Raw genomic sequence first — 15554 nt, forward strand, 5'->3', positions numbered from 1 at the left:
TTTAATTTTGAGAAAATTGATATAATCAAAGTCTAAAATAAAATAGAAATAAGTACCAAAAAATCGTTTTTATTCAGTATAATACATTACTAGCTGTAAAGAAATACCGTACGGTATTTAGTTAAAATAAAACAAAAACAAAATGTTTGTTCCTTAATGATGAGATAAATTGAGAAAAACAAGATTAAATGTTAAATAAATTTGTTTGTAAATAAAAATATCATGTTTTATTTACGTTGTATTTTTTTTTATAAAAATTTACATCAAATGTTCGAAAATAAATGAAGCAGACATTTTCCCATTATTGTTTACTAATCATCGAAATGCAGTTTTTTGTTTTATTAATTTCTAAGTTGGTAACGCACGAATAACAGCTGATCAACAATGGTATTCTGTACTGTTACGTTTAGAACTGTGTATTAGTGGTGTTTTGCAAGCTACAGCAGGAGATCGGGTTCTGTGAATCGTGTTATTAAATGCAATTTTTTGTGAGTTATAATTCGATTGTTTATTCAGCGAAAAAATGCCTTACTTATTTACATCAGAGGAATACGCTGATATGGTTTTTATTTTGGGTTACTGTAATGATAATGCTAGAGCTGCTGTAGAAGAATATGAACTACGTTACCCTAATAGGAGGATTCCAGATACCAAAACAATTTCAGGAACTTTTCGTACTCTTCGGGAAACAGGATCACTACCAAGTACTAGAACCAATTATTAACGAGCTGTCCAACTTGATGATGATATTGTTATTAATGCTGATCATCGCAATCCAGGTTGTAAGTACACGACGTATTTCTAGGCGGATAGGAGTTTCGCAGTCAACGGTGTGGAGGTCCCTTAATCGAAACAAATTTTATCCGTTTCATAAACAAAAGGTTTCAACATCTACAGCTAGGGGATGGTCCGCTTCGCTTGGAGTTTTGAAACTTTTTGAATATTAATAATCAACTCTACAAGCGTATTTTGTTTACGGATGGGGCACAATTCACTCGGGATGGTGTCAATAACTTGCACAATGAACACTCATGGGCAGAAGAAAATCCACATGAGGTAGTGGAAACATAACTTTTCAACACCGATTTAGCGTCAATGTCTGGTGTGGCCTTTTGCACAATCGGCTGATTGGACCTTTCATATTACCTGGACGCCTAAATGGTGAGTTCTATTTGCATTTTCCTTTAAGAAGAGTTGCCGCAGCTGTTAGAGAATGTTCCTTTACATCTCAGACAAAATTTGTACTTCCAGCATGACGGAGCACCTCCCCACTTTTCACGTGCCGTTTCTGCTTACTTAAATCATCAATTTCTTGGACACTGGATTGGTCGTGGAGGGCCTCACCCTTGGCCACCAAGATCACCAGATCTATCTCCATTGGATTATTGCATCTGGGGATGGATGAATGACATTGTATACAAGACAAAAGTGAATTCTCGTGATGAATTAATTGCCCGTATTATGGATTCGGCTGTGAAGATACAGGGAAGTCCTGAAAAATTAAGAAACGCAACAAAAAGCAAAACACAAACGTGCTGCAAAATTTATTGATAATGATGGCCTCATTTTCGAAAATCTATTATAAAAGGGTGCGTACAATTGGCCCAACCTGATTAATTTTGCTTAAAACTAGTAATGTATTATACTGAAATAAAATCGATTTTTTGGTACTTATTTCTGTTTTATTTTAGACTTTGATTATATCAATTTTCTCAGAATTAAATTCTCTACAATTAATTTTCGTTGATTTTTATGTATTTATTACCAATTTAACAAAGTTATTGTACATCAAACTTAAAAAAACATTGTTTCGTGCCCCAATTTTTTCCATTTAAACCCTGAATCCCTCAAAAACTACTACAGGTACAGTTTCTGAAACCTATTTTATTAGCTTTATCAGGTAAAAATACATAAGAATCCACGATATTTCTTACTTAATTAACCTTTCCAAAAGTTCAGTATGGCTTTATTTTACTCTTTACCCAGGAATTCAGGCGAAATCTTTCGCTAGCTGTAACTCGCTAACGAAGCGTTTTCGGACCTATGTTTATATAAAATTTTTTTCATTATATTTTTACTAGTACAATGTGCTGTAGAAGTGGGGGGGAGAACTTCATGAATCACCCTGTATATATAGTTAGGATTACTTTGAGTTTGGTTATTTCAAATTGATTAAGCATCTTCGTTTTTTCTATTAAATGAATAAGTTAATAATTTACCATAATTTTATAAAAAAAATTGTAAATTTACTATATGCAATATAAGGTTAAGTGGTAGAGGGGGCTTGATAGCCCTAACTCCGCTTCTTCAATAAAGGCATATTCATTTCAAGTAAAAAAAAATGTTGGAAATAAAATTCATACGCCAAAACAAACATATACTTTAGAGGTTACATATATTACAAGAAACTCACTAAACGGCTGCAGAGTACAGTCATAACACATAATATGGTGTATTCAATAGCGAATGAGAGGGAATAAATAATAAACAATTAAAGAAAATTGTTATCCTTATAAATTAATTATAATGTTAATTAAATAAATAGTTTCGTGTATAGTATAACTTGCCTAGTAAAGCATAGCACTTGATACTAATTTAAAAAAATTGTGTTTTGAAAAATAGATTTTATTATTATTTATTGTATCAACTCGATAGGTACTTCCAATAAACTAATAATATATTACTATGTAATATCAAGTTATGTAGCCATAGTAAGATTGACTATTTTTAGTAAGAGCAAATTTAACAGGTAATGCATAAAGGAAAGTATGTTACAGTTAAATAATTCTTACTATTACAATTATTACAAATTGGGACCATTATTTATCGTAGTATGCCTGAGGATAGTAGTAATACAATAAATTTCCTAACTGTTATAACTACGTGGGTACTGAGAAAGTGAAATGTTTGTAACTACAAAATTCAATTTCGTAAACTTACAGCTGCTTTTACAGGTAGTTTCGTAATTTAAGTGTTTGTCATGGTTAGTGTAAATGGCACTCTCCTGCTCTCATGTACTAAGTGCTACTGTTATTTGTTCATTTTTATATATGTAATATAGCGTATACATTTAATTTTTATTGAACAGTATATTTTGCCACAACTTAATGATAAAAAGGATACAACACCCGAAATAGAACGTATTTTTTCCTTCGACGAAACTATGATAAAAATATTTCTAAAATGTATTCTATAAATTTGGTTATTTAAAGCTTTCAGACAATTAATAATTGTAGGCCCCTGTTACTAGTGTTGGAGGGTTGAAGATTCATAACTGACCTTAGAGAAGCTTAGTTATTTATAGAGTTTAGTTGTTTTACGACACTGGCGAAGGTCTAGAGCTTCAAGATCTGCGCTTATTTATTTATTAGGGCTTATTTATAAACCTTCAGGGTTTATGCAATGTTGTAATGGCTTGTGGGTATGGAGTTTTTTTATTCCCTATTCATCAATAATTGACTGAGATATTCATAGTAATATCTCAATACTTAGGTAAAGCCTTCCAGTTGTATTCTCTTTCTATTTAACAAACTTTGATAAATAGAATTGACCCAAATACAATGATAAGTTAAGGAGTAGTTTCTCTAAATGGAATTGTGTCACTAAACTCATGTATGGTGGTGTGTACAATATATCTTCTGGGAAAGGGTGAATGGTTACAATACATTTATAATTAGCAAATGCGATTTCGGTCCCTGATGTGAGTCTGTAAACTCAGAAATTGGTTTTTTTACTCGAGGAAGTATAGTTGAAAAGTATAAGTCGAAAAAATAAACCTATTTATTTCCGCATTTGGACTATTTGGAACGAAATTTAATTTTTAAGTTTCCCGTCCGTATGGAGCACTGGCCTGTACCAGAATATTATCAAACAGAATAAACAAGTTAATCGATAAAGTACAATGTTGATGTTACTGATAAAAATTCTTATGGTTAAAGACAGGACTTTAGCGATATTAAACTCAGATCCAAAGTCCTGAGGTCTTAGACTGTGAGACAAGCGGCTCACTAAACAAAATGGAGGTATACTGTTTACAGGAATTCTTTATAAAAAATACAAAATCAAGGAAATAAACTGGCCGCGATATCCACCAAATCAAGGCTGTAACCAATAATGTTAAAGGTGGTTGTAGGGATAAGGTTAATGTAAGGTCATCTAGTAAAAGGATCAGTCAAGATATTTGGTGCTCGGAAACTATAGACAATAAAAACGCTACTGGGCCAGCAGCCGTAATATTGTGGACTGATATTCCTGTGTAGCCTAATAATTTTTATTTTCTTCTTAGGCTCCAAGTTGTTTTTCCTTGGTAGTATTTAATCTTAAATTTTAAGTACAATATGTTCACATTAAATATAATATAAATATCATATATTTTATATATGTTTGTTTAAGAAACAACTCAGTTAAAAAAATACGTCTTAAAGAGGGTATTCATTTGATTATATATAATCTATCGCATAATATCTTTAAACGCCCTCCTTAACAATAACTTGTTATTTATATATATATATATATATATATATATATATATATATATATATATTTATTTATTTATTTATTTATTTATTTTAAATAAAATACTAAAAAATAACCATGAAAGTAGTTCCATATACCCAATGTATAAGAAGTTTTAGAGGATTGGTGAAAATAGAGAGCGTTAGGAAATACATTTTATGCGAGAAACTCTGAGCTTCTCTCTGGGACATTTGCTTCAACCCAGCTATCCTGTTTATCATATTTTGCACGTAAAACTTTTTAGTTCTATCTGAGGAATTTATGGTGTGTTTATTTTACACATCGCTAATTATACATAGTTTTCATATTAGTCAGTAAAAATTAAGTTATAGTTTATATATGAACTTATATAAATTCTATTTAGAAAGTTTAACTATAGTAGTTAAAACTTTCTTTCATTATTATATATGAATTTTATCATATTTCTTTAACATTTAATACGATTCTAATATAATAGTGAAAATATTCATAAAAATAAAGGCGAAATTTACAAAATAAGAAGATATTTTAAACATAATTGCTTTCACCACATTGTTTATAAAGAAATAAATTCCAATACTACTGAGTGTAAAGATCTTACTTCAAAATTGGTGAAATAATGACTAAACATAAAACCTACATCACTGATACATTTGGTACTACTGCGATAAAATCCATATTGTACTTATTTATTGAACTCTTTTGAAAACTCATCAACTACTCGTAGACGAGTCATGTAATGGAGACATTGTAATTAGGAAATGTACACGTATCTAACCATTACTTTGAACTAGCTATATGGAATTCGTACTTACATTGTAATGGTACTGAAATTATTTTACTGTGATATTAGTCTCTAGCAAATTAATGCACAAATAATAAATATGTTTAATAATTATGATGCATTTTATTACCGTATAATTTTAGGGACAAGTTACGTTCAAGTGAAATGGAATGCTATTATAAAAGGGGGAATAAAATCAACGACAGTTAACCTTAGTCTGCTGAATAATGACCAGCTCATATTATTATAATGCTTTAACTAGAATATTGCCACGCAACTGTAATCATAGAAAACTTTAATTTATAATTAATATAACTGATGGAAAGAGCTAGAAACAACAAGGCAGTCGTGGGGTTTGTTTTAAGTTAATCTTTATCTAAATATATTATAATTTCCATCAGTATAACTGTATTTTTATATAATAGGTTTGTAATTATCCTTCCATTATTATCAACACAGCCTTAACAGTTTCTATCGAATATAAAGTTTTGAAAAAAGGTAAAAGTAACCTGACCAACAGCTTAAGAGAGACTTTTCGAACAATCTCCAATGGCCGGGAAGCCGCACTGCTTGCAGGGACAGGGATAACATTCTAAGATAAATAGTTGATCTACTATGCGACATAAAGAAATCTTAGCGGAAATATAAGATTATTGTATATTCATAAATTAACAAAACACATAAGTAGTTATAATCTACTGAACTACCTGTTCTATTAATTAATGCAGAAAAAGTAGCATTCGGCTTTTAAATTACAATTAATCGGATTAGTATAATATAGTTTCCCAGGGCTTTACGAAAGATCTAATTACACCACCCGTATTCACTGGAACTGACAGCTCGTATAAAGCTAGGTTGCAATTACTACATCTAATTTAATATATTTACGATATATTTTTGATCTATTTCTAAAGATTCTTCTTTTACTACTATTTGTTTGGATTGGTTTTAAAAGATTATCTGGTAAACTTGCAATAATAAAAATGCACTTGTAATTTGCAAAACATATAGAACAGTTTTCTGGGATTCTTAAGGATTTTTTATAAACAGGTTATAAACAGTACTTGGACGGTAAAAAATATAAAAGGTTTTAATTAATCCAAAACATATTTTGGATAAACATTAAATAGGATGCTTTATGTTTGGAAAATGAGCATCTCTTCTACACAGCTACACAAGTTTCTTCAACTCAACTTTCTGGTAGTTTCTTACAGTTTCCTCGAGTTAAGTGTTTATTGTTTACCAACGTATACACAACTTATACCATTTATGATGTAAAATATATAACTTGTCTTATCGGAACAGATAACATGTATACGATTCTTATGGTGACGATATCCATTATATAGGATATTATGTAATACGGTTTCGGATATAAAAGTATATTTTTAAAATTCTCTAAGGCTTTCGGAGGAGAGTCCCTTATCCCCATATCAGTTTTTGCTTTGCTTTGATTAAACACTACACGATGTAGTACTAGGCTACACCACGTGAGTGTAACAGGATTTCTTATAACTGCTTGCAAACATTTGAAGTCAAGAACTCTAAAATTTCAAAGTAAAAACGTTTTTGCTAATGCTCGTTAACGTCCCACTGAATGTTTTTCATGCAGAAAGGAAGCTTCAAGAAAAAGTTTAAGGCCTGTTAGTTCCTAAGAAAGAAACGAAAATTGGAATATTGTTACAGCCCTTCGTCTGACAAGTTCTTGTAACGTTCAGCAAATAATTTCTATTTTAGATTTATTCTCTCAAACCATTTCCTGTATTAAATTAAATAATTTAATTGTTTACAGTTTATAATAATAGTTTTTAAAACATATTTTATTTGGGAGTTCAAGAACTATGTGTTTGTAATTTCACTTTGATCCAAACGAGTGACTTTTCTGTAATACAGAACCAGTTTGTGCAAGTATTATATCTACTTTCTTTCAAATACTTTCCAACGCCCTTCTATACCATCTCTCTCCTTTATTATTCTTATAAATAAAAACAAAATTGAATAGAATTTTAAACAAACAGCTTAAATAAGTGAGTTGCAACGAATAAATGTTCCAAATCCTAATAATCTTTCACAGAACGGTGTGTATTACATGAATGCGTTCACCAAACTCAAAAGTATATCCAAATGAACTGTACTTGACATAACATAACACTCAATTCAAAGTTTCCGTCCCAATCACACAGCAGTTGCACGTCACTATCTCTCTCCCGCTCCCTCGTGTCACTACGTCGGAAATCACATTTAACATTTTTCACTTTCAGAACGAGGCACTCCTCTCTCTAGCAGGCGGCATTTTTGATCAAATAGTAATTTTATTCTCTTTTATAGTTACTTTGAGGAACAAAAATTAAAAGACTATGTTGTTTATTTTCCCATTATCACAAACATCTTTTTTTTATTTAATTTTTCAGTACAATACATTTCAGTTTGTGTATATCGAATAGAAAATTAAGCAATAACACATAAAATATAACCTTAAAATATTGTTGTTGTTAGCTGAATTTAAAATGTCTTTTTAAGTTTAATGGAAAAATGTGTCTCTGGTTTTTTGTTTATTGTTTGCTATACAAAATGGCCGAGTAGTTTTATTCGTAAGCATCAGAATACTTTTACAGCTTTCTCTATTCACACTTAGAATTATTTTATGTAGTAAAGTAACTTCTAAGTATTTTATTCAGAGAAAAAAATCATGATCCATTTCCGTTTATTAAATGATGTGTATACCGGTATTCAAAGTAAAACTAATTACCAAATCGTAGGTTTTTAGCAAAACCTGTTATTTTTATTATTATTTTTAAGTAAATTAATTCTAGAATAAAATATAGCAAACAAGTAACAATCTTTTACTTAAAAACAATAAATATACAAACTTGATCGTACATTAATAAAGAAATGGCAACATACAAGGTAAAAATCATCAAAGTCATGTACTGAAGCTCTAACATTGGTAAAAATTATGCCATAGAACCAACTAAACGTCAGTTGGAATAAATGTTCTAGTGTTTTACTTCATAAAAACTGCATGTTCAAGAGTTTCACTGTGGAATTTTCGAAAAGGAACAGCTAAAATATAAGTTTTCTAATCTTTTATAATACATTCCCAAAAAACATAGTGCAAATTTTTGTTATACTGTGTTACTAAATGAATTACCTCTGGCGACATAAAATAAGGTAGAGTTGCCATTTTTTGGTGTTTATATCCATCAAAGATTAACAGCCAGTATTTGGATGAAAATGTTTCTCAAACATATGCCTGTTTAAGTTTCATTCTCACTAAAATATGTCACTTTTTATAAAGTGATATATTCAATAGAGAGGAGATGCTTCGGATAAAGTGCCGGTCAACCCTGAGACAAAAGCTGCTACTTATAATTCTGGAAAAGAAGCCAACCTGGAAACAAATATCTGGCAACCTGTAACCCCACCTTTTAGTTACTTTGGTTTAATGGAAATCTGTTTTTATGCTGATTCCTCGGATTGGTACTGGCAGTATTTTTAATGTTAGTAGATTCATTATTTTGAATTATTTTTACAAAGTAAACGCCATTATATCACCCAAATACATCTTTATTAGCTGTAAAAACTATTCTCTTAACGAATTTTTATTAGAATAGATTATCTTACATTTTACTACATATTTATGACGGTAGTATCTACAAGTAACGTGCATATTGAGGAGTGCAGAACCTTCCAAATGTATAACGTATAATGTAAACGTATATGTTCATGTATACGTGATCAAGTATGCTATGTATGTGAAATTTTCCAATATTTACGATTTACTTTAGAATATTTAGGCTTGAATTTGTTATTTTTTCAATGCTTTATCGAGCCAAACTAAATGAACAAGAATATACTCGTAGCATTAGCATATCGGATAATTTTATAATTATGATTACTGAAACCGTAAAGTTAAGGTTTGCTTATTTTCATAAACATTTCATGTAACCGTGAAATATAAAAGATTATTATTAGAAAGTGTAATAAAACTCACTTGAATTCAAGTATGAACACTGGCGCGCATGAGGGGGATGAGGATAACTAAAAAACTAAAAGTGGATGAGGGGCGCACATAATAATGGATGAGGGGTTTAATTTATTCAATCTAACAATTTTGTAAATAATCCATGAGGGTTTCCTAAAAATTTAAAGAATTGTACTAACTGAACAAAATTGATGAACATTCTTACACTTTTTTCACCGAATTAATAAATGTCCAATAATATTAAAACTAAAAATAGGATTAACAAACTACAACATGATTAAAAAAAAATGTATTATATTGAATAAATATTGTTTCCTTGTACATTTTTATGCTATATCCATTAAGTATTTTATTGCTAAATACATATAACATTTACTTCTCTTTAGTATATTGTCCGTAGCTAATAGAAGTAAATAAAGAAAGGAAAAGTAATGAACTTACATATAATATCAAGGTTTAATTTAATATTTATATTCTGCATTTAAAAATCGGCAGTTATATTGTTGAAGTAACATCTTAAAATTTTTACTAAAGAGCAAAACTTGACCAATATAAATATTTCACAGGCAAGTAATACACTTTAAGTTAAAAGAAACAAATATTTTGTTCTGATGGCACAATACTCGTAGGCTAGTTTTATAAGCACATTGATCAACATAACACGTAATTTAAACTTATAGGCTATAAATTTACTTTCAGAATCATGATTTTAGTATGAGTTTATTTAGATTGAGATATTTATTGAGGAATCCCAGAAAAATATTTTTTCGTTTTGGCAGGATAAACCTTATACGTTTATTTTAAATGTTGAGTTTGCTCCATCGCAATCCTTCCAATTGTGCACTTAAGACAATGTACATACCTCTAGGCATAGACTAACACTATATTTTAGTATATCTTTTCTGCCTCTTAAATCATAAAAATGTTGTTATATCTTGATGTAACGAATCAAGCCTGTGACGGCGTTCGATTTTAAACGCTGCTGTAAGAAAAAGGTGAACTGAAGCAAACTGAAACTCACATTGAATCAACACTTCCAACTATAGCTACGTTAAATCGGAATTGTATAGATCTTCGGGATTTCTTTTAAATCTAAGAGTAACAATCATCCTCGAGTTTCCTCCAAAACTTGATGATTTCTGCTTATCCAAGGTCCTGTAAGGAATCAGAAAATTATCGTATAGTGCAAAGTACTACATGAATATTTTTTATAATTTTACTTTTACATTTCGTCCAATATTTCGAGGAAAATTAGTATCCATAACCCTGTAACTCTGAAAACAATGTGCAAGTAACTAGTATATATTAATTAAAGTGGCAGCACTATCTGCATAACGTATGTAATGTTTGCTTGTAACATTTATAACAAATTATGTATATTAACGTCCAACAAATATATTATGTTCTTCACGAACTATGACAGGAATGTAATTCAGTGGGTATTCAAATATGTTACAATAATACTCGTTATATCTGGAATTTCTCAAATAATGCGTCTTCAAACAACTTTTCTCCTTTCGTGTTGAAATTGTGTCAAGCAAACGGTAGTTTTTTGCAGCTTTGATATTTTTTACAAAAGCCATTTAAAATTAAAATTCATTTTTAGAACCAACTCATTGTTATAAATCTAATATATATACAACCGCATGTGTAACTGACTGACTGACTGACTCACTCACTCACTCACGTATACTAATTCTAACCTACTTCCAGATGAGTTAGAGACTTGAAATTTGGTACACAGATAGCTTTCCACGTGTAACCACCAGGAAAATCCAGAAAAGTGAGAATTTTTCATTTTTCAACCCCTCAAAAAAAATTCCCAAAAAAATCGCGCATTCTTCTTCACCCCTGCAGGCATTTTTTGTAAAAGCCCGATAGCGGGCGAACCGTTGGAGCTAGCTCGGATCTGACGGAAAATTCATGGTCAGGAATGAAGTGAACTACAAAAAAGGTTCTAATGACTTTTTGCTCTATCTTCCATGGTTAAGCGACAAAACGACTCGAACATTTGAAATTCCAGAGATTTTTTCGATAAAAATAATGTTTCAAGCCCGATAGCGGCCGAACCGTTGGTCGTAGCTCAAATCTGATTGAACCATCAAATTAGCAAATTGCGCGATCTACAGAAAAGGTCCAGTAATCTTTTGCCCTATCTCGATTGGTTTGGCCGAAAAACGTGATATATGTACAATTTTGTTGTAACTTTTACGCGAAACTTTTGTTTTTTTTTTTGGGGTCGATAGCGGCGAAACCATTGGTCGGAGGTCAAAATAAGGACTAACGTTTTATTTAGGAAATAAGATGACCTACAAAAAAGGTCCAGTGACTTTTTACTATATTTCCCTTAGTTTGACCGCAAAACGCGATTAAGTGAAAATATTGGACATTTTCGCCTAAAAAATTTACATTCCGGGCTTGATAGCGGCTAAAACGGTTGGTCGTCACTCAAAACAAATTTTAAACAGGATTTAGGAAATCACGTGATCTACAGAAAAGGTTCAGTGACTTCGGGAGTTGGCTGAGCGTTAGCTAAGCGTCAATAGTAGATAGGGACAGAGGAATATTTATTTATGTTCACAGACACAATACCCTCTAAAAAAGGCCCAAGTGTGTCATTAACCCCCGGTAATATTAACCCCCCCCCGGGGATTTCCTGGTATGACCTGATAACCTCCTGTACATTCAACCCCCTGATGTGTTAACCCCCCTGGTAACATTAAACCACCCCAGGGAATTTTTCCTGCCATGACCTCATGTCCGAATTTTACCAGTCACCAAATCTCTTAACCCCCCCCCCCCCTGGGAAGATCCTGGTATGACCAGATAACCCCCTGGAGACTTATCCCCCGGTAACGTTAACCCCCCCTGGGAATTTGTTCATATGACCAGACAATATCCTGACGAAATTAAACCCCCCTCTTGTCTTTAACCTCCTTAACATTAATCACCCACCCAGGGAATTTCTCGCCTTGACTAGATAGTCTCCCTGGTGATATTAAACCCCCTGTTCGACTTAAAATACACTGCCTTGAGGGTCGGTTTTTATTATGTTTTATACTAAACAATTCAAGATAGCTGACCCGTGCAGACTTTTCTTCTCCCGAGCTCATTTCTGGCTAAACCATAGGTCGTAGATCAGATCTGAGGGCACAATCGAAAGACAAAAATTAAATTTCCGACAAGAAAGGTCCAGTCACTTTTTGTCATATCTCTAACGGTTTATCTAATATATATACAACCGCATGTGTAACTGACTGACTGACTGACTCACTCACCACTCACTCACGTATACTAATTCTAACCTACTTCCAGATGAGTTAGAAGACTTGAAAATTTGGTACACAGATAGCTTTCCAACGTGTAACCACCAGGAAAATCCCAGAAAAGTGAGAATTTTTTCATTTTCAAAAAACCCCTCAAAAAAAATTCCCAAAAAATCGCGCATTCTTCACCCCTGCAGGCATTTTTTGTAAGCCCGATAGCGGGCGAACCGTTGGAGCTAGCTCGGATCTGACGGAAAATTCCATGGTCAGGAATGAAGTGAACTACAAAAAAGGTCTAATGACTTTTTGCTCTATCTTCCATGGTTAAGCGACAAAACGCTCGAACAATTTGAAATTCCAGAGATTTTTTTCGATAAAAATAAATGTTATCAAGCCCGATAGCGGCCGAACCGTTGGTCGTAGCTCAAATCTGATTGAACCCATCAAACTAGCAAATTGCGCGATCTACAGAAAAGGTCCAGTAATCTTTTGCCCTATCTCGATTGGTTTGGCCGAAAAACGTGATTATGTACAATTTTTGTTGTAACTTTTACGCGAAAAAACTTTTGTTTTGGGGTCGATAGGCGGCGAAACCATTGGTCGGAGGGTCAAAATAAGACTAACGTTTTATTTAGGAAATAAGATGACCTACAAAAAAGGTCCAGTGACTTTTTTACTATATTTCCCTTAGTTTGACCGCAAAAACGCGATTAAGTGAAAAATATTGGACATTTTCGCCTAAAAATTTACATTCCGGGCTTGATAGCGGCTAAACGGTTGGTCGTAACTCAAAAACAAATTTTAAACGGGATTTAGGAAATCACGTGATCTACAGAAAAAGGTTCAGTGACTTCGGGAGTTGGCTGAGCGTTAGCTAAGCGTCAATAGTAGATAGGGACAGAGGAATATTTAATTATGTTCACAGACACAATACCCTCTAAAAAAGGCCCAAGTGTGTCATTAACCCCCGGTAATATTAACCCCCCCCCCCGGGGATTTCCTGGTATTGACCTGATAAACCTCCTGTACATTCAATCCCCTGATGTGTTAACCCCCCTGGGTAACATTAAACCCCCCCAGGGAATTTCCTGCCATGACCTCATGTCCGAATTTTACCAGTCACCAAATCTCTTAACCCCCCCCCTGGGAAGATCCTGGTTATGACCAGATAACCCCCTGGAGACTTATCCCCCCCGGTAACGTTAACCCCCCTGGGAATTTGTTCATATGACCAGACAATATTCCTGACGAAATTTAAAACCCCCTCTTGTCTTAACCTCCTTAACATTAATCACCCACCAGGGAATTTCTCGCCTTGACTAGATAGTCTCCTGGTGATATTAAACCCCCTGTTCGACTTAAAATACTGCCTTGAGGTGTCGGGTTTTTTTATTATGTTTTTATACTAAACAATTCAAGATAGCTGACCCGTGCAGACTTTTTCCCGAGCTCATTTCTGGCTAAAAACCATAGGTCGTAGATCAGATCTGAGGGCACAATCGAAAGACAAAATTAAATTTTCCGGACAAGAAAGGTCCAGTCACTTTTTTGTCATATCTCTAACGTGTTATCTAAATATATATACAACCGCATGTGTAACTGACTGACCTGACCTGACTCACTCACTCACTCACGTAATACTAATTCTAACCTACTTCCAGATGAGTTAGAGACTTGAAATTTGGTACACAGATAGCTTTCCACGTGTAACCACCAGGAAAATCCCGAAGAAAAGTGAGAATTTTCTTCATTTTCAACCCCTCACACAAAAATTCCCAAAAAAATCGCGCATTCTTCACCCCCTGCAGGCATTTTTTGTAAGCCCGATAGCGGGCGAACCGTTGGAGCTAGCTCGGATCTGACGGAAAATTCATGGTCAGGAATGAAGTGAACTACAAAAAAAAGGTCTAATGACTTTTTGCTCTATCTTCCATGGTTTAAGCGACAAAAACGCTCGAACATTTGAAATTCCAGAGATTTTTTTTCGATAAAAATAAATGTTTCAAGCCCGATAGCGGCCCGGGCCGAAACCGTTGGTCGTAGCTCAAATCTGATTGAACCATCAAACTAGCAAATTGCGCGATCTACAGAAAAGGTCAGTAAATCTTTTGCCCTATCTCGGATTGGTTTGGCCGAAATAAAACGTGATTATGTACAATTTTTGTTGTAAACTTTTACGCGAAACTTTTGTTTTTGGGGTCGTATAGCGGCGAAACCATTGGTCGGGAGGTCAAAATTAGACTAACGTTTTATTTTAGGAAATAAGATGACCCTACAAAAAAGGTTCCAGTGACTTTTTATACTATATTTCCCTTAGTTTGACCGCAAAACGCGATTAAGTGAAAATATTGGACATTTTTCGCCTAAAAATTTACATTCCGGGCTTGATAGCGGCTTAAACGGTTGGTCGTAACTCAAAACAAATTTTAAACGGGATTTAGGAAATCACGTGATCTACAGAAAAGGTTCAGTGACATTCGGGAGTTGGCTGAGCGTTAGCTAAGCGTCAATAGTAGATAAGGGGACAGAGGAATATTTATTATGTTCACAGACACAATACCCTCTAAAAAAGGCCAAGTGTGTCATTAACCCCCGTAATATTAACCCCCCCCCCCGGGGATTTCCTGGTATGACCTGATAACCTCCTGTACATTCAATCCCCCTGATGTGTTAACCCCCCTGGTAACATTAAACCCCCCCCAGGGAATTTCCTGCCATGACCTCATGTCCGAATTTTACCAGTCACCAAATCTCTTAAACCCCCCCCCCCTGGGAAGATCCTGGTATGACCAGATAACCCCTGGAGACTTATCCCCCGGTAACGTTAACCCCCCCCTGGGAATTTGTTTCATATGACCAGACAATATCCTGACGAAATTAAAACCCCCTCTTGTCCTTAACCTCCTTAACATTAATCACCCACCCAGGGAATTTTCTCGCCCTTGACTAGATAGTCTCCTGGTGATATTAAACCCCCCTGTTTCGAACTTAAAATACTGCCTTGAGGGTCGGTTTTTATTATGTT

The sequence above is a fragment of the Homalodisca vitripennis genome, unplaced genomic scaffold (assembly GCF_021130785.1).
Source record: "Homalodisca vitripennis isolate AUS2020 unplaced genomic scaffold, UT_GWSS_2.1 ScUCBcl_1525;HRSCAF=5254, whole genome shotgun sequence".
NCBI lineage: Eukaryota > Metazoa > Arthropoda > Insecta > Hemiptera > Cicadellidae > Homalodisca > Homalodisca vitripennis.